Source organism: Bos grunniens, chromosome 8 (genome assembly GCF_055505025.1).
Source record: "Bos grunniens cultivar Pamir isolate PY7600 chromosome 8, Bosgru_T2T1.0, whole genome shotgun sequence".
In the NCBI taxonomy this organism is placed as follows: Eukaryota; Metazoa; Chordata; class Mammalia; order Artiodactyla; family Bovidae; genus Bos; species Bos grunniens.
The window spans coordinates 39,156,275-39,180,350 of NC_141172.1; the positions used below are offsets into that span (position 1 = coordinate 39,156,275).

Here is a 24,076-nt window from a genome sequence, read left to right on the forward strand (position 1 = left end):
TATATCAAGATACGTTGAAATCATAATTTATTGAAGAGGGTTACTTTAGCCCATGTATTAAATGCTTCCTTTGTGCTTGAAAGAGTTAATGCAATTTTTTATGCTGCCTGCTTTGCAGTCACTACAGATCCCCTCATTCTTTTGAAATTAATAGACTTGTTCTTACCTTTGTCTGATTGTGCAGAGATTTGCATGTAGACCTGCTAAACTTGCCAACTATAGCAAATGGTTAGTAACTATTCTCAATATGGGTGAGCCCACAAAGTACAGTTTCAGAACTGAATGCTATTTCCTCACAGCAAGTTTCCTTCTTCCTATTGAATGTTGGCAACCTTGATTTTGGAATATTTTTGCATTTACAATCAAGAAACTCTCAAAGAATTTTATTCTGACTGGCTTATTAGGAACCCATGATTTATGGCATGTTTAATTCCACCTGACTCCATTGGGTGGTTGCATGGAGAGAACGTGGAATGTGTTTGGATTTTGTCAAAGCCCAAGAACTGCATATTTTTTGTCACAGATCAGATTCAAGCCTGTATTCAAAGCATTTATTTTCATTTTACTTGTTTATTTATATACACACACACACACACACACACACACGTAACATGAAAGTGATTAGTATGTGGGTTCGGAGACTAGTGTCACTCATAGGATACTGTTTCCATATCTTCTAGGGTCAGAAGGCCAGTACAAGCCATACAGCAGGAGCACAGTGGGTTCTGATGAACCATTTACTTTCTTGTAATGCAAGAGCCTATTTAGGGTGATCCTTGTGCTGCTGTCAGAGCAATGAGGGTCAGCAGTTGTGGTGACAAATTAGTTTTGACAAGCTTAATGACCCCAAAGAAGAAAAGTCTGTGGCTCTGATAGCAACTGGGGAATAATTGGTGAGCTCAGCCAAATGGGGAATGTGTTAAAATTCCCCAATTCTCTGTGGCAGGCCAATTACACCATTCAGCAAAGGGGTGGAAGGTTGCCATCCACTTCTTTAGCCTTACAAAAGCATCAGCAGGCTGTATTTCAATCAATTGAATTTGGTTTGGCAGGACATCAGGACATTGAAAGAAACAACTGGATCTTTCAAACTTTGTTCGTACGAAAAACTTGGGCAAAGAGCAAAACGAGAATTTTTGTAAGGCACCAGTGGATAATGCTAATCTCATTATTGGCAGACTCTGTTGTCCACTACAGGCTAGCTGTCTCTCATCTGCCTTGGGGTGGGGAGGCCCTTAAACATAGATTTCTTAGAGTGTACAATAAGTAAATGATCATCAACGATCAGTCCACCCAAACACAATCTTTTCATTAACACATCCAACAAAAATTTTATTGTGAACCTAGTATGTGTCAGGGCTCTTCTAGGATCAGGAAATGAGATTTTGTCCATCTCATTCCAAGAAGAGACACCTACCTGCATGGAACCTATTTTCTAATGGATAGATGCAGTTATAAGCAAATAAATAAATCAGAGGATTGCCACCGTGGTGGCAAGTGCTAGGAGGAAATACATAGTGAGTGTGGCAGATATATTAGTTAGCTAGGGGTGCCCTAACAAGGTGCCACAAACTGGGTTGGCTTAAGTAACAGAAATTTGTTGTCTCACAGTTCTGAAGACTCTAGGCCTAAAATTGAGGCACGGCAGGGTTGATTCATTCTGAGGGCCATGAGGGAAAGATCTCTTCCAGGTCTCTCACCTTGACTTGTAAGATTGTTGTGTTTTCCCTATATTTTTGTATCACTTTCCTCTGTGCAAGTCTCTCTGTTCAAATTTCCCCTTTCTATGGGGACACATCAGTCATATTGAATTAGGGCCACCCCTTTCCATGACCTCATATTAATTTCCTCCCTCTATAAAGACCCTGTCCCCAAGTAAGGTCACATTCTGAAGTATTCAGGATCAGAACTCCAACATACGAATTTTGAAGGGAACATGATTCAACCCATAACAGCAGTTAAGCCAGCTAGAAGAAGGTGGTCAAGAGAGCACATCCTGAGGGAGTGTTAATGGAGTTGAGACCTGAGAGGAAGAAACCAGTCTTGGAAACAGGTGAAGGCAGTGTTGGGGCAGAAGAAACAGCATATAAAAGACCCAGAGATGGTATGTGTCTTAGAGAGAGTCGCTGGCGTGCTTGTAAAGGTGAGGGAGGGCTTTAGGTCAGAGGTGTGGCAGGGACCCAATCACATGGGCCATGTTGGCCAAATATAAAGAGGAATTTGAATCTGACTGAGAGCATAGTAGGAGGCCAGTAGAGCATTTTAGTCAGTGGAGTTAGGTGTTGTGCTTTTCCTTTTAAAGCCTAGACTACAGCGTGCCTACTGAGAATAAAGCAGCGTGTCCAGTGCAGAGTGGGCTCAAGGCTTTTCTAGTCTTCCATAGCCTACCTTGAACTCTCACCTTATATCTAATCACCAGGACTCGCTGCTGCTTTCTGTCAGCCTGTTGCCATATTACGTTGCCTGTTTTCCCACCTCTAGGCCTTTGTCAGTGATATTTCTTCTACCTGGTTTTCCCTAAGTGCTGTCAGCACATTGAACTCCTATTCATACTTTGACACCCATCTCAAAAGTCACTGCCTGTATGGCATCAGCTCAGATTCACAGAATTCATCTCTGTCTTTGCTCATTTTATTACGTCAGATTGTATTGCATGTATCTGTTGTTTACATGCCCACTTAACCAGTTACTGGGTGAGCTCTGTGAGGGCAGGTACCCCAGGCCCATTCATCGTCATGTGCTGAGAGCCTACCTCAGCACCCAGGCCAGCATCAGAGTCCAACACCCATTTATTAAATGAATGACTAGATGATGTATAAGTCAGGGCCCTGTGCTTAAAAAGAGAAACCATTAAGAACTCTTTGACTAGTGGAGTAAAGCGGAAAGAATGAGGGGATTCATAGGCACACCAGCATCAGTCTGAGTTCAACCCCAGTTGAGTTACTTCTGGGCATTGGTGCTTAACTTCATAGAGCCTCCTTTCCCTTACCAATAAAATAAGCCTAATGATTCATGATCTTTTTTGAAAAAGAATATAATTAATTTAGGAAACTTCTGTGACTGTACCTGGCCCATGGCCTGACACAAACGAGATGCTTAGTAAAATGATGCTTGCCTCTCCTCATCTTTGGAAAGCCTTATTGTTATTACACATGAGGAAAAGCACACAAAGATTCACTGGAACTCTGAATCGGGCAGTTGTTCACTTATGGGCTTGGTAGTTGTACATATGGCGGATGTTTACCTCTAAAATGTGTTTTCAGGGAACTGAGACAGTGGAAGGCAGTGTTGCAACATTCTGGTGGAAAATCAGAGATTTGGGGGAATGGAAGAGTCACAGCTCTTCATTACCGATCAGCTTTTTGTAAAGAGCTCTAAGGATGTACCACTGCTCTCACAGAATACCAGCACTGAAGATCTGGTTCATTAACCGTGAATCCCTTTGTGTTAGGGCTTGATATATTTCCAGAAGGCTGCTTGATTTGCAACTTGGGCATTTCAGGCAGACCATTTTGCAAAGTCTTGCAGCATCTACGGTGTGAGTGTTTGTGTGGACCTAAGCAGATGATGCAAATGCTTAATTTTTGAGACAAAAGGAAAAACATTAAGAAGCTCTTTCCTTTGTGCACCAGAGCCACGCTGGGAATGAGAATTAAAGAAACCTCACCATGAAGTCTGTCAGCACTAAGATTTCTCTGTTTTGTTTTCCAGAGTCATAGTATATGTATGTGCTTAATAGCAAGGTTTTAAATATGGCTTCTATTTAAAATCACTATTCTCTTGTGCTGCTTCTGGGGTGAGGTTTTAATTTTCTGTGTCAGTACTACCCTGGTGGTATACCCTTAGGGCGGCTCGATAAGTGTCTTGGTTGACATGTCTGCTGTGTGCAAATTCCATCTGGAGGTTCATCTCGAACTCCCCATAGCTTGGGCCTTTGTTCCTCGTACACTCATAGTCTAGTGCCTTCTCCTCACTGCCACCTCAATAGCAACGTTCACAATCTTCTTTTCAACGTGCTAATTATAAAGGTGAAAGCAAAGACATTAATTGGCTAGGCAGCTAAACTGGAGAAGTGTTATTCAGTCCAAATGCATCGATTACCGCATAAACAAGAACAGGTTTGATGTGTAGGCAGTGTAAAAGACTCTCAAGCAAGGACTGCAAACCCGCTGCTTGATGATGATTTTACTCTGCTTTTCCATTTGAGACCCCTAGGCCACACCTTCAAAGGAAGAACAGATATACAGATATGGAGCCACTCTGAGATTTTCTTCCCATTCCATGGCACTGCAGGAGGCAGGTGGCTTGGAGGCCTGGTAAAGATTTTTCAGGCTTTAACTCCAACTGCTTATACCATGTTGTGAGTTCCAGGGCAAGTTCTCAAGGATGGAATTCTTAGACGCTATGCCAGGGAAGATGCGGGGGCTTAATCAGTTTGTGACTGCAGGTGTAGATTATTCTTCTTTGATGTGCCTGTGAGTTAAGGCAGAAATCTCTCCTTTTGGGGGAGCTCTCATCGTTTCAGCGAAGCTGCAGAAGAGAAAGCCAGATAAAGGCTAAACATCGAAAGTTGTTAAAGCATAGTCAGCCCTCTCATGTACAAGGCTGTTTCTGTAATAGAGTTACTATGTGGGGATATTCAAAGTTGGCTCAAGGAAGAAACCACCTTGGTAATGAAAGGAGAAAAAAAAAAACTGATTTATGGGATCAAAAGAAAAAACCTCCATTGTAATGTCTTTTAGTGTACCCTAAAGTTAAAGGTGAAATCCAGTGTGCCAGGTTACTTAAGAATTGACTAAGAATCAGACTTCATGTCTTTAAGCTCTTCGACTTTCTGGGAAAAGCCTTATTTGACAGGCCAGAAATATTCTGCTTGAGGTTTGGGTCTTCACAGAATTAAACAAAGGGCATCAAAGCCTGTTCCATGGTGATCTGAAGGCTTCTGTCCAGGATGTTTCTGTTCATTTGGATACCAACCATAGTCTCAAACCCAGGGCATTTTGTTGTAACATTTTAATAGCCTGGATTTTTGGCAGACTTTTGTTTAGTTTATTTTTCTCTAAGCTTAAGACATAAGGAATTGAAATTTGAGAGCACTGCCGTGTCTTAGAACTTATAATTTAAAAAGCTTTTGAAAGTGATTTTCTTTCTTTCAACTGCTGTATTGAAGAATAGAATTTAACTTTCGTAAATGACCATTGGGTACATTACCACTGGGTAATGTAACCACAACAGTTTTTGTTTTGTTTTCATGGACAGTGTAAACAGGTGGCTTGACTAGACTTGAAGAAGTCTTTTTTCTTCTTTTTTTGCCAGATTCAGAAGATGTAGGTTGTAGCAGAAAATATTTATGAAGGGAACAGGCTATGATATGGTTGTAGCCAATGTCTGGTGCGTTTATACTATTAATACCTCATTCTGCTTCTTCCTCTTTCCCATAGCCGCCATTAAAGGGAAACCTTTTTTTATTGATTATATTGACACATTTTGCTTTTTATGCTGTATCTCTTAGGCAACCAAATGCAATGTGAGGATTTTTGAAGAACTCAGTGTATTATTCAATCACCAGGTAAACAGTCTATCCTTAAATACAGTTTGTCAGTTATTTTTCCCTATGGTTTTTGAGTCCCTAAATGCTGAGAGAGAAAATTAACCTGACATTTGGGTACTTTTTATGCTTAGCTGTTTACAACTTTATTTGGTAATGATCTGTTCTGAAACCCTGTAAGCATCTTGGATATTTCCTGTTCTTTAATACAATGCCAACTATAACCACTGCTCATAATCCCTTTTTCATTGGTATGATGCATTTCAAATTTTCAAAATAGTGTATATGTGTGTGTGTGTGTGCGCGTGCATGTGTGTGTGTGTGTGCACGCACGCATGCGTGTGTATGTGTGTGTATACATATATAAAATACATATATAAAATCTCTTTCAGCTTCGTAACAGCCTCTGGAAGCAGGCTGTTCTCTGTCACAGAAATTCCTTCTTGGGTACCATGGCATCTCTGTCCTAATGCCTTACATGGAACTCAAGTGCAGAGGGTTTTTGTTGAAAACCCTTGGTTCAACTTCCTAGTCTCCCTCCCTCTCTTCCTTTCTTTCACCCAGAATGACCATCCACTTTCAGTTTAAATCCTGAAAGACACAGGCAGAGCACCACATGTCTTCGTGGGTGTAGTAACTGGAGATGAAAGAGCTGAATTTCACACACTCTCTTCCCTCACTGCTATTCTGAGAGGCCATGTTTTTCAGACATCTCTCTGATTTACAGCTCCGTTTCCTGGGTCATCTTCATTTGAGATAACTGCTAGCTTGAGCCATTCATGCTCTCTCGTTCCAGTCTGTCCTCTTGTCCCCTCCACATGGTGAATTGTCTTGCTTTTGCAGAACTTCTGCTCACCAGGTGGGTCCTTTTGAGCTTTCACATGTCTCTTTTATTTATTTATTTTTACCCACAGTCTTATTCCATATACACCATTGTCTGCATTGTTATGAATTTTGGATTTAATTCCAGATAGTCAAAAGCATATTTTCAGCTGAACAAACCAAATGAAGTAAAAAGCCTCAGCCCCCTTCCCCTTTTACTTTATTCTCATTACCCATCCCAGCAGGGAGGATGAGTAAAGAATGCATCCTCTAGATCCTGAAAGAATTTCTAATATTCATTCTTTCTCTATAAGATACAGAGCTTAATCCTTTCTTTAGACATTTTCTTTTTTTCTAAATAAACAGGGCCTAATTGGAAAAATCTGAGAGAGCTAAGCAGAAAAGAATAGAAAACATTTACTGAACTTGGAAGTGCATATTGAATACTGCAGGAAATTTGCATATGGATTACTTGGTGAAAAAATAGAAACATTCTCGGCCCATTAGTTACTGTGATGGACTCCCACTGACTAAAATCCAAGTACTTTTGCCTTGTTTTCTGCAACTGTTCTCTTCTGTAATCATTTCTCTTTAACCACAGGGCAGCTATTCCATTACTGCACTTTGCATAGGGAGAGGACGAAATAAGGAATATAGCTGTGCCTTGCATATGAGCAGGCAATCTCTGATTTAATCTTCACACATTGTACCATTATTTCTACACTTTGGCGGGAGTGTTGCCTCTTAATCAGAGGAGGGGCTTCTAAGTTGCATTTTCATCTCTATAGTTGTAAGTGACTATCCTTGGTTTCAATCCTTAGATTCCTCCTTGGTGCCTCAGTTTCTCCAAATGAGAGATGGAGGGTAATATTTAGCAGCACGAATGGAAACAGGAGGAAAAGAATCAATGAATATTTATAAAAGTAAATTGAGTCTCTGGGATATAAGATCCCACAGAAATTCAAAGCATAATTAAAGTAGGGAGAACAGATTAGTGTTAAATGTATGTGTGAAACACATTTTACATTTCCTTCCAACAAAGACTGAATTTAATTTATTCAGTAAAGAGGAGAAAAAAAGGAAAAAATGGTATTGTGAATTGGGATTCTAAATTTGGATTTCGATATGTTGATTGGTGTACTACAGACATAAAGCCACATGTTGACTTTTTCAGCAAATGCAAGCTATGTGTATGTGTGTGTGTGGTAGGGAGAGGAGGGATATACATAATAAGCAAATTTAATTATCATTGGCGGTACTCCTCTAAGAGAGCCACATCAAGTACTAGCAAAAGAGTTGTTATCAAAGAGATAGTTAAAACTCTTTACCTTTAATCCATAGAAAAATCATTAAATATAGATCAGCTCTTTGTACTATGGTATGAAGCAAGACCATTTGAACAGACAGACTTTCAGATATTACGTACAGAAAACATCTACATTACTGTGTCATTGTTTGAGGAAACAACCCAAACTCTTGTCACTTTAAAAAAAGAGTCATTGAATATTAATAGCTGTGGAAGTTGATGTAGAAGATCAAAATATTAATTTCTATCAGCCTGTTCCAGACTCTTCCATAATGGCTTGGAAACTGCTGGAAAAAGTTTTGTGCAACATTGATTATAGAAATGGAAAGAAATCATAGTAGATAAAGAGGATCCTCTGTGTTTTATGAATACTGGAGTGCTGCAGTATGCACTCATTTGTTAAAAGAACTAATAAAATACAAATATTCTCAAGAGATTTTGTCATAAAAATGTGTCATATAGAAAATCCAAGCTCACTTTCTTTCCTGGCCAGATTCTCTTGACAACGTAAACCTCTTGTTGGGATAATAAAGACTTGGCTAAATTTTCTTGCAAGATAGAGTTCACCAGAGAATACGTAATACAGACACCAGGTCACAAAGGAAATCAAGAAATAGTGACCCTTCATCCTCCCAAGCGGAGAAGGCAATGGCACCCCACTCCAGTATTCTTGCCTGGAGAATCCCATGGACAGAGGAGCCTGGTGAGCTGCAGTCCATGCGGTCGCTGAGGGTCGGACACGACTGAGCGACTTCACTTTCACTTTTCACTTTGATGCATTGGAGAAGGAAATGGCAACCCACTCCAGTGTTCTTGCCTGGAGAATCCCAGGGACGGGGGAGCCTGGTGGGCTGCCGTCTATGGGGTAGCACAGAGTCGGACATGACTGAAGTGACTTAGCAGCAGCAGCAGCAGCAGCATCCTCCTCCCAAGAAGACATCTGTGAATATCTAAACCAAGAACCACCTGGATAATAATCACAATGTGATTTTTCAAAATGCAAAATAAATAAGATTCAAGTGAGGGAAAAACCTGTGTTTGAGTTGCCAATTTGACCCATAGGAACTTACTACACAAAATGTGGCCTGAGGACCATCAGCATCTCTTGGGAGTCTTTTTTTTTGTTTTTTTGTTTAGAAGTGTAGACTCTCAGATCCCATTCCAGACCTGCTGAATTGGTCAGCCTTATAGTGAACTCTTCAGGAGATTTGTGAGCGCATTAAAGTCTGAGAAGTGCTGTCCTATGATACCACTTGGTAGGTAATTGCTTTGGGTATTATACACTGTCTCCATACAGTAATTAATTAGGTAACTGATCTTTGGTCATTGAATAAATGATGATCTTTGACATTTGACATTTGGATGATCTGACCTAATATTACCCATAAGTCCCAGATTGTTCCATTTTCATTCATTGAACACCTGGCAAATTCCAGGCACTATACTAGAGGCTCTGGAAACAGGTGTATGGACAAGATAGAGCTCAGGAAATAACTGTGTAGATGATTACTGAAATTTTTATTTAATGGCAGATGAGTAAATAATTATGAAGGAGAAATACAGTGTGCAAAGAAAATACAAATTGGGTGAACCTGGTCATGTCCAGAAGATCAGAGAGTGCTATGGGATCTCCCCAAATGGTGCCACCCTTTGGAGGCTTCTGGTTCAAGTGGGCCTCTAGTGGATGAATCCCAGATAGGCAGAAGAGCAAAAGGGTAGGTTACCATTCCCCAATAGTTAGGTGGCTAAGAAAGTAGGAAGCTGCTGCTTTTGAGCTAACTTTTTTCCTCTTGAATAAACATTTTTATTGGCCATATGATTTTATTTTTTGAGGTGCCAAAAGCTTGCATGGTTTGCTCAAATTAGAAAAATAATAAACACCACAAGTCCAGAGAGCATGAAAACAAGAATGCTCTACTGGGGCAGAAGTTCCAGCTCTGCCGTGTTGATTGTTGTTCACATTCCTCTGGTCTGGGTAGACCTGTGGCTCAGCAGCTTCCTCCTTTCCCTCTCACTTTCGTGGAGCTTGTCTTAAAGAGATCAGCAGTACCCCATCTCTCTTTACTGTGGCTTCAGCTGTCTTCATATCATCCAAAAAGGCCAGAGTTGTTTTTGTCGTGCTTCTCTCTCCTCTCTTTCCTTCATCTTTTCTTGTTGAGGTTGCTTTTCCATCTCAGTCATTTCAAGTTTGAATTTGATTTGCATATCTAAGCTGTTAATTATACCAATTACTTGCAGTGTTTCTGCATTCCAAAAAAGAAGTCTGAAACTGACCCCTTTCATTAAAGTCAGTGTCAGTTTGCCCTGAAATTTGGAGCTATGGAGACAAGTCCTTTTTTTCCCTTAAAATATATTTTTAAAAGGCCAGCTGCCAACAACTGTATTTTTCAGGTCCCAAATGCTCATGTTCCTGGTGGTGTTTTTCTGTAGTCCAGCATACATTCTTTAACTAAATACTACTCTTGAAAGATCAAAAGGAGTACTCCCTGCTTTCATTTTGTTCTTGGCTGTAGCTCATGGATGTCTGTTTTTTTCCCCTTAATTTACAAAAAGCTTTCTTTCCTTCAGAAGAAAAAGAAAGTGGCTCTGTGGATCATAAAGCAATCATTAGCATTTACTAATACAGTCTGTTCTAAGTTGCTTTACCACCACGTCTTTTCAGTATTATTTACTGAGCAGCTGAAATAATTGGGCTTTGAATTTTTAGATTACTATAAAGTAAGACCTATTGTCACTTATTGCCGAATATAATTGCACCATATGTATTTAGTGAAGCTATTTATTCATCTCCCTGGTGGATAGCTTTGTCAAAATGAGTTGAGATATTTCTGTGTGTGCAGTTGGAATCTAGAAAACATTTGCATTTCATGTAGCACTTAGAAATTATAGAGAATTTCACAAATATTTTTTTTTTCTCCAGACCTGAGGATCTGTTCTTTGAGTTCTACTCATCTTTTATTATTCTCCATTGTTAGAACAAGCCCTGTTCCTATGAGTATATAGCTATTCTGAGTGGATTTTAAGCTCTAACCACACAGTATTAGAAAGGAAGGAAGAGAGGGAGGAAAAGAAAGTATTTTAATATAAACAGGTTGTATTTTAATATATAATAACTCATTTGTCCATTATTCTACATTTCTGCATTAGAAGTTTTCTGTGCACACTAGTCTATCATGAAAAGGACCACTCTGGTCCCTGTGCTAAAGGAGCTCATGGTCCATGAGGATGTTTTAAGGGCATATATGTGGGAGATAAGCCTAAGCTTGGGGACCAGAGACTGCTTTCCTGAAAAAAGGTATATTTAAACCAATCTTGAAAAGATACTTAACTAGGAAAGGAGGAAGAAAAATTTTTCCACGCCAAGGATATAGCATATGCAAATACAATCTCCAAGGAACTGAAAGACCAGTGTGGCTGAAACTGAGGGAACGAAGGGGAGGAGGGTGAGGTGAGGATGAGGCTGGAGGGTAGGCAGGAGCCAGCTGAAGCAAGACTTTGTAAGCCATGGCTAAGCTTTGGTCTTTGTCCAAAAACAATGAGAAACCTTTGAAGAATTTGACACAGGGGAGTGACGTTATCAGATTTCTAGTTTCAACCAATTACTCTGGCAGCACCAGGGAGACTAGATGGTGGATGGGGGCAAGAGTAAAGGGGGAGACCCACTGATTACTGAAGATCAAGTGGGAGAAGATGGCTACTCAGACAAGGGGAGGTCCAACATTGATAGAGAGAAGTAAACGTGTTTGAGAGACACTTCTGAGGACCTAGATATTAGAGATAGGTGTGTGAGAAAGGGATGTCAAGGATTATTTCCAGATACTGGGCTGTACTGTTAGGTAAATAGAGTACAGAGTGAAGTTCTGTTTGGGGGGAAAGGTCATTTTTAAGTGTTGGAATATTTACATCTAGGTATCTGTGGACCAGCTACAGAAACATTGAATAGGCAGTAGAGCCTGGAACTCAGAGGAGAGGTCTAGGCCAAGTTTAACAGTTGATAACCCTGTATTTCTGATGTGATACAGTTTGGGTCCTTATATCCAATAAAGGAAAATAGCAAAGTAAACTGTTTTTCTGAAGGAATTTTGCTTGAAATTAGAAACACTACAATGAATATTTAGGCAAATATTCAATTACTAACCATTTTTCAAAAAAATTATTGAGCACCTAATACATACTAGGCACCTATTAGATTATGGAAACTTCTAGAACATCTTTCTTTTCTTCATAAGTTAAGTTACTTAGAAGAAAGGCTTAACCACATAGGCATTTAAGAGGGACCAAGTTTGTCACCATTGGTAAATTGGTAGTAAATTCAGGAGCCCTTTCATTTGATTAAATGAATAAAGGTTCATGCTATAAAGTATTTTATTGTTTGGCTGAATTTGCAGTCTTGAAGTCTTCCAGAATGCTCACATTGACTATTTCACATTAACTCTGACTTTGCATTTGTTTCTCAGCAGCATAAGCATCTGAGTGATTTACAGATGCATACCACTTTTTTTTTTAACTTGAGAATTACAGTTATTAAAAAAAAAAGATTATGCCAAGAACATAAGGCTCACAGTACTTTTTCATTTTTATCAATGACTTCCCTCTACATTCAGACTTTGGTGAGAATGGTTGGTACAGTTTTGGATAGTCGATGGTATTCTATGAATTTAAGTTACTAATATTTTTCATTTTATAAAGAAACAAAAGAAAAAGTGTGCTTGGATTCCTTCCAGAACATATTTTTTCCTTTCTCTCCTTAACCTATTGAAAAATAGCATTCCTTGGGGTTGCATAGAGGAAATGGTTAAATAATTGAGCCAGAAGGCCATGATTCTGGTTATCCATCTACTACTTACTAGCTCTGTGTCTGTGGCAAAGCACCGAACTTCTCTAGGTCTTGATGTTCTTCACTTGGAAAATGGGGATAATACTACTTGATAATTTGAATACATGAAAGATGATGGTAATGACAGTTAACTTTTATTGGGAATTTACTCCACCCTAAATATTTTCACATCAGGATTGTTGGCTTGGTAAGATGACTAAGGAGATAAAATAAAGCAAGAGACCTATCTTAGAAACAACATGTTTTACTGATTTTTTATTTATTTGAAAAATAAACAATTGTAAATTAAATTCAGTGAAAAGGCCAACTACTTTATATAATAGACCAATACCCTTATCAAATTAAAACATCTGAGGTGATCCACTTACACCACAAACTTTGCACTTTTGGGTAAGATTTTATGTGGACCTGTTGTTGTTGTGATAAATGGAGTCACGTTCAGAGGGGAAAGGAGGGTTGAAATTATCTTAAGTAGAATAGTCAAGGGGATTGAGATTACAATTCTTGGCTAAGGTATTTGCTTTAGAATTATAGGGATCAAACAGTGCATCCATACAATGATTGAATACTCTGTGGGTTTTAATACCTAAACGGTCAGGCTTGATTAATGAATTTGTCAATACTTTCTTGCCCATGAGTGAACCATGGGCATATATATAGGAAGAGTGATTCCTTCAACAAACAAAGAGAAAGGCTCAGAGATGGGATAGGTAGTTTAAAATCAGAGCAAAGAAGAAGAGCAAGTACTGATGGAAAGATTGGGAGATTTTCTGAGCACCTGCCACCTGGCAGTCAGGCATGTGATGGGAGAGCCATGCTGAAAAGCTTAGCTGTGAAAGAAAGAATACTGGAGGTGATGCGTTTTGGAAGCAAGTGAGTGGTCTTGCTGAATCTTGTGGGTTGTCACAAAGGATTGTCAGTTCTGTGACTGTGAAGCTGCCCCAAGCATCACTCTGAGCTCACACCTTCGTAATGGCTGCCAGGGCTAATGCAAGGTTTGAGTTCCATTATTTTCATATCTGCTTCTTTTTTAAGCAGCCAGATGCATATGACTTTTAGCAAGTACAGAATTTATATTTAAGCAATGCATAATGAAAATCGATGACTTTTTGTTGAGAAAAGCATGGTGTCAGGAAAATATCCCTGCCACACTCTTTCCTCCTGTCACTGTGGTGGAAATTTTACATTTGAAAGTGAAAAGGCTTAAGATATAATTTTTTAATCCCATCTTTCCTGCCCACTTGCATCTCTTCCAAAGTTTGTCAGGGCCAGATTTGGAATAGTAAGAGCCATTAAAAATTTGGCATCTTGCACTCTGTTTTTTGGAGTAAATTCAGTATGGGCCAATTTATGGTAAATTATTCTCTTCGTGTGTGAATTTCCTCTTCTCTCTTGGCAAATCCATGCTTGTCTCTACCCCCCTGCGCATAGATCTTAAATATACACATCTATTACAGAATCTGTGTGGGATATGTGTGCAAGTGTTAGTGTGTGCCCATGGCTATACCCGCAAATGCATATGCACATATTTGCACCTATGTGCCTATATGATAGCAAATTGACTTAAACAGTTTGTCTTGGAAGTTTGTGTTGCTGTATGTATGTTAGCATACATTCTGTTGCAACCCGCAAACAGTTTCTCAGTCAAGAGATGACAGAATTTAGCAATCGTTTTGGGAAACACCATAGTAAATAAATATATTGCTTAGCTCTGTTAAACCAAGCATGCCAATTCTTAATAAAACTGAAGGCAAGCAGTGGCATTTCTCCTCTTTGCAGTCAAAGAGAGTTACAGGGGAGCCAATCCACTGCCAACAGGAAAGGCAGAGCCAAGGCCTTGCTACAGCCCCCTATACTCTGAATACTCAGAAAGCTCTGGAGTTTGGCGTGGTTATATCCTGGGGTTATGTGGGGTCGTAATGGCTGCGTCCTGTTCAGAGAGGTTGGCTATCAGATGGTGAGCAGATAGCAAAGGAAACTGTTTGACCTGCTCTTTGGGGATATTTGACTCAGGCAATTCAGGGCAAGGTCCCAAAGATCTTTTTTCTTTGCATGAGACACTCTGTTGAGAGATTCTTTCCTGGCATATTTGAGTATGTTAGCTTAACTTAGGGCAATTTAAAACAGTTTCTTTTCATTTATGTATGAAGAAGGCATACATTTATGTTCCTTGAATTATTCCTAATAACATGTTCCCAGTGGGTCTGTATATGTGTAGCTTAAGTTTGGAAAAGGGTGTGGTAGGAAAACAGCCCACTCCCTTCACCAGTATTGCTACAGATCTCTCAGAACATCAATAAATAAGTTAAGACATCACAACCACAACAAAATACAACCATATATTGTTATTAGTATTGTTTCCCCACATGATTAGATATTAAAATAATTATATGTTTTGCAGTAATTCTATAGAACATTAAAATCCAAAAAAATCCTTAAATTCATTTTATAGCTTTTGCAGTGTTGACCATTTGATGTCATCATGAATGGTGACTGGCTCTACCTAATTAAAAGGCCTTAATGAGCTTTCTACAGAAGAAAGTCTAGGAAATATATATATATATATATATGTATATATATATATATTTTTTCTTTTACAAAGAATTCATTCTCTCCATTTCCTTTAGCACTTATTTAGCAAATAATCTGTGATCACTTGAGTATATGCCAAGTGTATGCCAATAAAAAGATTAATAAGACTCAGGACCTTGTCTTCATAAAGCTCACAGCCTAGTAGGGGAGACAAACAACCCAATTAGTGCACCCCCATGCATTAGCCGGGCAGTGGATAAGTCTTGATGTGTGTGTGGTGGGGGGTGGGGGGAGGGGGAGGTAGTGATCCATTGCGCCTTGGTGACACCAGGCATAAAGGAAGGTATCACAGAGGAGGTGACACCAAGCTAAAGGGTCAGTAGGATGTCACTAGGCACGGGAAGTAGCACAAACAGAGGCAAAGTGGAACAATGATGCTTAATTAGGGAGCTGCAGCTGGACTGGCCTGGAGTCCGGTGGAAAGGTGGGAGGACAGACCGGAGGAGACAGGCCTGACCATGTCTGTGCTAAGCCCTCCTTTGACCCATAGCCTCTTTTTCTCTCCTCTCTTTTTTTGTTTTTCTGCTTCTCGTTTCCTTATTTCTCTTTTACTTCATCTATCCCTGTCTGAAATTTGAGAGACTCTTTAGAGAAACTAGAGTTTTAGAGAACATTTCTGACACTTTTTAAAAATCCAAAAAAATAATCCCTAAAATCCAAAAGATGATTTCTCCAACATTTGTTTCCTCACCTTTAGTCTATAGAAAATAGTTTGGGGGTGTTGGAGCAGGCTGGGTCAGATTCAAAATTTGTTCTGAGTGTATGTCTATCTCTTGGAATGTAATATGAATGCAGGAAAGGCAGGATGGAGCCTGGTGATGCTTTTGTATCATCTGCACAGCCTATAAAGTGCTGAGTGAACAAGAAACTCAATATTCCCGGGTCTATTGGTATATAGACTGATGCTCAAAATTTTTTGCAAAACTGTTTTCTTTAATATAGAGCATCAAAATATATGAAAGTTGCTTTTATATGTAGACTTTATATATACTTCATAGAAGTATTATGCTTTTGCAGATTCATGTGTATGGAATTAAGTATGCCTAGATGGTGGTCAGAAACAGAGATACATGGAAAATGAAATAATTTGATTTCTTTTAGGTATATTTACATAGGGCCAGTTACATGGCCTTAAATATATTTGCTCTTCTGGCATATAAGCAAAGTGCATTTATTGAGGTCTGACTGTGAACCTCTGAAGGACACATGCTCTAGTGGATATGTATTTGCAGATTGCATGAAATCAACGCTAATAAACAGGAATGAAATTCAGGCAACTTACTTATTCTTATGTTTAAACAACCCCCAAATAGCCAGTTTTTTATTATTTACCCACTCATGGAATAATTATTTGCTTAAAATTATAGTTTTCTGGCATTGTATTGACACAGCATGAATAATATATGATATTCCTTACATTTGTTGAATAACTGGAGGCAGCAATATGGTATATTTAAATATCAGTGTTGCACTATGGAGTCTTCTTTTGCCAGTGGTGAATGTAATGCCCATGATAAGGTTCCATTTGTCCCTAACTCCTTTCAATTTTTATAAACCAGACACGTGATAATTTCCATAAAAATTTAATATGGTTCAAATGTTGGCACAGAAGTAACATATTTCTCTCTACATTGTCATGTGGCTTCTCAAAAACATTTTTTCCATTTTCAATTTTTATGTTACACCCTCATTTATTTTGCCACCTCATTTAGAGTGCCCTTTTAAAAGTCAGCTGCTGCCCATGACCCAAAATGTTAAAAAAAAAAAAAAGAATTTTCTTAAACCAATAAGAAGCACATTCATACTGCCCATTTTGGTAACCTTTGTTTTATACAGATTTCTTAATCAAAACCAAAAAGCACAACAAGCCAGGAAGTTGTATTTATGAGCTAGTTAATAGATTCATTTTGTACACTAGAATAACAAGGAAAAACATAGTAACTGGGATCTCTTTTTTACAGTTTAGGAAAACATTACAGAAAGGGTTTTATATTAATTCTACAAAATTTTAGTAGTTCCAGAAAATCTCGATAAATGAGTACAGTAGGCCACTTCAGAATTCCAGATAAGTGACATGCACTGAAGTAGTTGACTCATTGAGGCCAAAGTGTCAGAGTGTCTTCCCCATTCTGGCTGCCTCTCCCAAAAGACCAGGAAACTTTGAAGCAAGGCTGTCCTAGGAAATGCAAGTGCAATCTGTTTAGATATTTGGAATCTTTGTAAAATGACTTTGGGGTACACTGATTTCCCTGAGGTTAAGAGGAATCTCAAATTAACCAGGGTAACCCTACCTCAATTTTAAATAATTTCCCAATGAGGCCACTGTTCCTCTTGGTAGACCCTTCAAAATATTATAAAATCAGATGTTACTTTTAACAACCAAAAGGAAACATACAAACTCCTTTTCTGTGAGCATATTGCTTCCATTGTAGACAATAAGGTGATTAGATTAAAAACATGAGCAAAATCACTCATATTTTCAAGTGAGAACCTGCAGAGACATCTCCTTCCTCTTTACAGAATTAGTAGTCTGAATGAAGCTTGGAGAGGGAAGAACTCCATATTACTCAATATAGTAAATTCATGAACTACATACTTTTTTAAAGCCTTAAAACATGTGAATTATTTTCTTCTCCCTTTATGTAACACTTTATACAAACTGATGTGGTAAATATTAAGATTTGCTGGAGCATCCAGTTCTAATAAGATGCACTGGGAGCAGAAACCACAGGATGGCATGAGGCAAGCCATATGCCCAGTGCGAATAACACTGAAGGAGAAACAATGTCAGATCACTCCAGTGTGCTTCTGCAGTCTTTCTGTTTTGATTTCATATGCTCCGCCCCTCCCCCACCCTGACTTTTCTTCTGCTTTTCTGCCCCTAGACAACACTTTCTGTTCTCTTGTCAACCTAAGTTTAACAAATAGATTTCACTCTTCCACACTTCTGTGGACGAAGCGACAATAGTTTGGTTCATCAAAAGCAAGTTTTTATTCTTACTCTAGTTCTTTGTCTCTTTTTTCTTTGAATCCCATTAAACCGTACATTTTCAACCTGAAAGTAGTTTAATAACCCCTAGAACCTTACTTTTCAAATTGGCATCTTTGAACATTCAATATTTAAAAATATGATGTAGGAGGTGGTTAGAAATGCAGACTCTCAGGCCCTACTCTGTATCTACTGAATCAAATCTGTATTTTAATATTGACAACATGCCCAGTGACTCATGAGCACGTAAAGATGGCCAGCACTGTCCTGGAAGAAAGCTGGTGAATCTCAGTTAAACACTAGAGTCAGATTTCTCACCTCTTCTCATGAGTATGAGGTGGCTCTGGGCCCTCAGCTGTGCCTTTGTCCCCCTCTTTCAGAGTCACAGAAGAAGCCATCTTTTACTTATACCTTTTGCAGATATGTCCATGATTCAAGTAGACTTGAACTCTTGGGCTTATTGTGGAAGTCACCTTGACTATATCCACAGCATGATAAATATTTGCTGACCTTTCCACCAGTGGCTTTCATCTCTGTTGTCTATGGGCTGTACATGGAAGATGTAAATAGCATATAATTCATCAGTAAGTCCCCAACTCTGCACAGCATATCACAGCTCAGCCATCACTAATAGGAATAATTGGTCTTGACTGATGAAATTGTAAAAGCTTATACCTACAAGGGTCGTAAACACTGAGCCTTAATTGAAATCAAATGTATATTTTTAAAAAGCATGTCCAGCATAATAGACTCCTTTCTGTTTTGGTTTTGTTGACACTAGTGATGGTAGAGAAACCTGATCAGGAAAGGTTTGCTATTATTACTGCTTTGAATATGAACTTGTGCTTCTCAACACTATAAATTGCTGATTAGGGGAAGGAGTAATATTCTACTTGATTACTGGTTACACATATGGAATAAATCCTATTTTAATGGTGTCTAATGAGTCTTTCATTTTCAAAACCTTACACAAAAGCCTCTAATAGAAAGGGAAAGTAATATTTCAAAGGTCATCTTAATGCCACTTAATGTCAACAATCTGTAATCAAGCCAATCTATATAGATGGTGATTACAGTCCAGTTGTGATCCTTTAAATATGAAATAATCTCCTAAATTAACAAAGTGGTGCAAGCTAAGTTTCTCTGGATTTGAGGCAACTTATACTTCTTAATTAAGGCTTGTTCCTTGAAAACAGCCTCAGAGTTAAAGAGATTTTTCTCAGCGTAAGGCTTCATGCAGTGCCGTATTTTCAAACCCGTGAGATTTAAAGTTCTGCCACTTCATGCATTGTTCTTGTATGTGTCTGTAGTCACTGAAATGTGCAATTGGAAAATAATGGCTCCCCTTCACTGCTTTTTCTCAACAGCAGAATGTAATAGGCACTAGAAACATGGGATGTTTTGTTGGTCAAGAGGTCACTGAGGGAATTTTTAGGCATGCCTATTTCAGAACTAGAATCTGCTTGGCAACAGATTAAATAGTTAAGAGCTTAAAGAATCTCTAGTATGAGACTGGCATTCTGGAATATTGTCTCATTTGCAGTGCATATGGAGATAACCCTGCTTTATCCTGGGATGGAGTTGTTTCTTTTTAGTCCAGTGCTGCTACAAGCCCATATGACTCTTACCCCAATTAGAAATGAGTGAATTCTGTAAGACATTTTGCTTCTGTCAGGAGATTGTCTTGAGATCAGCAATAGTGATTACAATGTGAATTTCATTCCAAACTCACAGACACACCGTAGCATCAGAATCTCCTAGAGGGCTCCTTAACACTCAGATGGCTGGGCCTGTACCCCTCAGGTTTCTATTCTGTAAGTCTGGAGTTGGGCTAGAGAATTTGTGTTTCTGACAGGTTCCCAAGGGTGTGACAATGCTTCTGATCTCAAATGTATCTTTGAGAATCATTGCTCATGCCTCATCAGTATATGACCTGCCCAGCCACATGTAATGATCTTGATTCCAGATTCCCTTGAATAAAATGTGAGTCTTAATCCTTTTGTTTCTCTCACTGTCTATCACATAGTGCCATGCTCCTAGGGCTTACTTGGTGTTTGTCGGGGAGGAAAATAAGAATGCTATTTAGATAAATTTACCCATGTGTCCCAGACCCTTTTCCCACCACCACTCCCTCAAACATTACCATTCTGCATTTGTCTTTCTCTTTGTTCTTTTCCTCCTTCCGCTACTCCCTTGGATTCTGAGAGTTTGTTTGTTGTTTTTCTCTAATCTGTATGTGGCCTGCGTTTGAAGCACAGGCAATCTCAGGCCTGATGATCCATCTATGTGTCACTGGGCCTTAGATTCCTGGCTCCACAGCCAGTCCAGGAAGGAGATATCCAGTGACTAAGATATTGGTCAGTTTTTGTGAAGGAGTTGGTCCATGGCAATGACACAAGCAATCAGGTGACAATTTGGACCTTAGATCTCAGGATAGACTTTGCACTTCAGGAATCTTGATGAGAAAGTATGTAGCCAAATTCAAGGAAACTCTCCTGGGATTCCTGCTTTCCTTTACATTTAGATGTTTCTTTACAAGGTGAGACTCATTAAAGATTTTGAAAACCTGAAAAAATGTAAGTAGAAAACAGGCAACTGTTTACTCAGATACCCAAAACATCCAGTGTAGGTGTATTTTGTAACAATCTTGTATAGTTCTACCAAAATATTATATTTTTAATGTATTTGCATTTAATTGAACTTACAATCTTAGGGTAGAATTGCCTGAGGGAGAGGAAATACTTGTTTGAATTACAGGTTTATTTCCATCATGAATGATAATGAATCCACAAAATTGTTTGCTTTCAAGCTTCATCCAGATACTCTTAGAGAAATGAATGGGTCCTATTTTTTCTTCTTGTAGAATTGTTAGTGTAGCAAGTTCAATCAGATGTTATTCTTTGCATACTCTTGTGATGGGTTGGGTGTTAGGTTCCTCATGGAGCCATTTATCAGTTCTTCAGCACTTCATTTGATTGGTTTGGGTGGGTTTCATGGTTTCTTCCGGAGAAGGCAATGGCAACCCACTCCAGTACTCTTGCCTGGAAAATCCCATGGACGGAGGGGCCTGGTAGGCTGCAGTCCATGGGGTCGCTAGCAGTCGGACACAACTGAGCGACTTCACTTTCACTTTTCACTTTCATGCATTGGAGAACGAAATGGCAACCCACTCCAGTGTTCTTGCCTGGAGAATCCCAGGGACGGGAAGCCTGGTGGGTTGCCGTCTATGGGGTCGCACAGAGTCGGACACGACTGAAGCGACTTAGCAGCAGCAGCAGCAGCATGGTTTCTTCTCAGTGAATTTCTTCAATAAGAGCGAGTGGGTAATGGTTTTATGAGCCCCCAGTACATGGGGTTGCCTTGCTCTAGCCTTTAGTCATTCAACTCAGTAGGATCAAATCCCTTCAGTCCTTAATCTTTTCTTCTGAAAGTTGTATAATGCCCGTACACATACTACAAAGACTTTTGTCTTCTGGACTTCACTGTTACAGAGGAAATATTTGAGATCAGCTGGATTTGCATGCTTTTACTGATAATCTTTTTGATGTTATTTTCAATCTGGGTGCTCATATTTTCCTCCACCTTTGCTATTTTAAAAAAATGGTCATGATTTTATGAGATATAGTTCATTTTTCACTGATTTGCTTGGAATGCAGCAAGCTCTTTGGTTTGATCATTGCTTCTGTTAACAATAATACTAACAATTTTCTGACTTTGAACATTTACGTGGACATTTAACTAAAGAGACCTTGGGAATGCTAGTCTACATTTAGTTTACATCTGATGAAGTAGGCAGTTGGAATTAGTTCTGGGGCATCTTTGGGATCCCGTCTAATCACTCTGTGGTAGATCCAGGGGTCTTATTTTTCTGGTGCTCACAGAAATCTCATTAAGCTATTCTAAAATGATTCTCCACTCCAATCTTGGTGCTGAGACAATGCAGGCTTTTCTCTGATCAAGATCTCGGGTGACTAGATTACTAGATCTAGTGACTTCTATCACTAGAAGATAGTGGATGTTGGGGCCTACTCAGATCTGGGTATGCACCTCTATAAAATGATGCCCACCCTGCAAAACAGCCTTGCTAGGAACTGGGCTACAGGCTTGATGTGTCCAAAACCATAAGCTCATTTTAGACCCAAGTGTGGTCTGTCAGGTGATTCCAAGACAAACTGAGTTACAGCAGAAGTGTACACTGAATTGTCATTCAGAGTGAACCTTAAAAACAGAGGTTTGGTTGGCAGGGGCCTCTTAGCCATGAATTGGGGGTTACTTTTGAGCCCCCTGATTCTCAAACATGAGAACCACTTGAAAACCTGCAGAAATAAACACTTAACTCCTCTCTCCCTCTAGCGATATAACATGATACGCCTTTCATTCTTTTGAAAAGTAGTTGGCTTTGTCAGCAATCATCTTCTGTTCAGGCTAAATTTACTTTTATGTGAAATAGAAATCAGGAAAACACTAGAATTATTTTAAGCAAAATATCAAAATTGAAATAAACCAACATATGTCTGTGAAACATGTATAACTCTCAATCAAAAATAAGTGCAACTTTCATAAATTTCTTAAAATATTCTAGCATGCAAAATCTAGACAACTTATTTAAATAGATGGTGTTGTGACATGTTTAGTTATTCTTCCTCCTTTGTTCATCCTCTACATAAAGGTAAAAATGGAAATAACCAAAACCTGACCCAACTCTGGGTCACCCCTTCATGAGCAATGTACTAATCTGTTGTATTGATAAAAAGTAAGAGAACTGAGGAATTTTATAACATTTCTTGCAGTAAGTTTAAGTTATACCTGCTAATTTTTAATGTAAACTGTTTTCAATTTAACATTCTTTACTTCTGTTCCCCTTACCACCCCTACATTCCTCTCTAAGATGTAATGCTTCTTAATTGCATTAAACATATTATGTTTTGTTCTTGTAGTTTTTAAATTACAGTTTTCCCTTGCACTGGGAACTCTAATGGCATCAAAATTGCTGAAGGGACATGTATATTCCAGGGCTGAGCACCAAAGAGAGAATTAAAGGATAAACACCCATCTCACATTTACGCTTCGTATGTAGGCATTCTCTAACATGTTTTCTGTTAGACTGTCACTTCAAGGATTGAAATCACTTTGACTCTCTTATAGTAGCTGATATTTTGCACACAGAAGACAGTAAGTAAATGTTACCATCAATAAATGTTACTGACAAACCAATGAAACATTTCTTAAGATCTTCAACTTTTCATTTACAATTCTTCAAGAACCAGATAACAAAGTTTCTTTAAAAATAGAGATAAATAAAACTATAACTTTAGTTGGAATATGATTTTGTACTAGATGGATTGTCTTCTTGTTCCTTTTTAAAAGCATGTTAAAAACTTTATCTCATTAGGCTTGGCGTCACCCTATATATTAAAAAGGTCACTCTTGGAAGTTGAAAACCACTTAAGATAGAATTAAGAAAGCTTATTATCATAATGATTCAGCAGACACATGTCCTTTTCATCTCTAACTCTTGGGTCTTCAATTTACTTCTTTTTCTCAAACATCACTCTGATTCTTTTGTTGTTATTAGTTTATTAGTTGTAAAAAGTTTCTTCCTTCCTGATTCCTTCAATTTAGACCAATTTGGAAATGAAAGTGTGTTAATTTTTAAACAAATCTTTAAGACATGCTTTACTGTATTTTTATTAACCAAGCCAGATGGCTCACAGCAAATTTTCTCTGACATAAGTAATCACAAAAATCAGTTTGGGACACAAATCTGGTATGGAAAGTGGCAAGTATATTCAGTAGAAAAATGCAGTTCACACAAACATATGGATATTTTTACAAGTAATACTGTTACTATTTGGATTTCTTTCTTTCTTTCTTTTTTTTTGTTATAGGCTAAGAACAAACTAAGGACATTTATTTTTCCTGTCCCCCACAACCCCAAACATTCAAGGTCCTTCTCAGCAACCAAAAATTATTTTCTTTTTG

The 24,076-nt window shown here is 38.6% G+C and overlaps 1 protein-coding gene across 5 annotated transcripts in view; it reads left to right on the forward strand.

Moving 5' to 3' along the window:
* The window catches only part of GLIS3 (GLIS family zinc finger 3), a 691,476-nt gene that overhangs the window by 547,934 nt on the left and 119,466 nt on the right, over positions 1 to 24,076 (forward strand). The gene's annotated exons all lie outside the window — the stretch shown is intronic.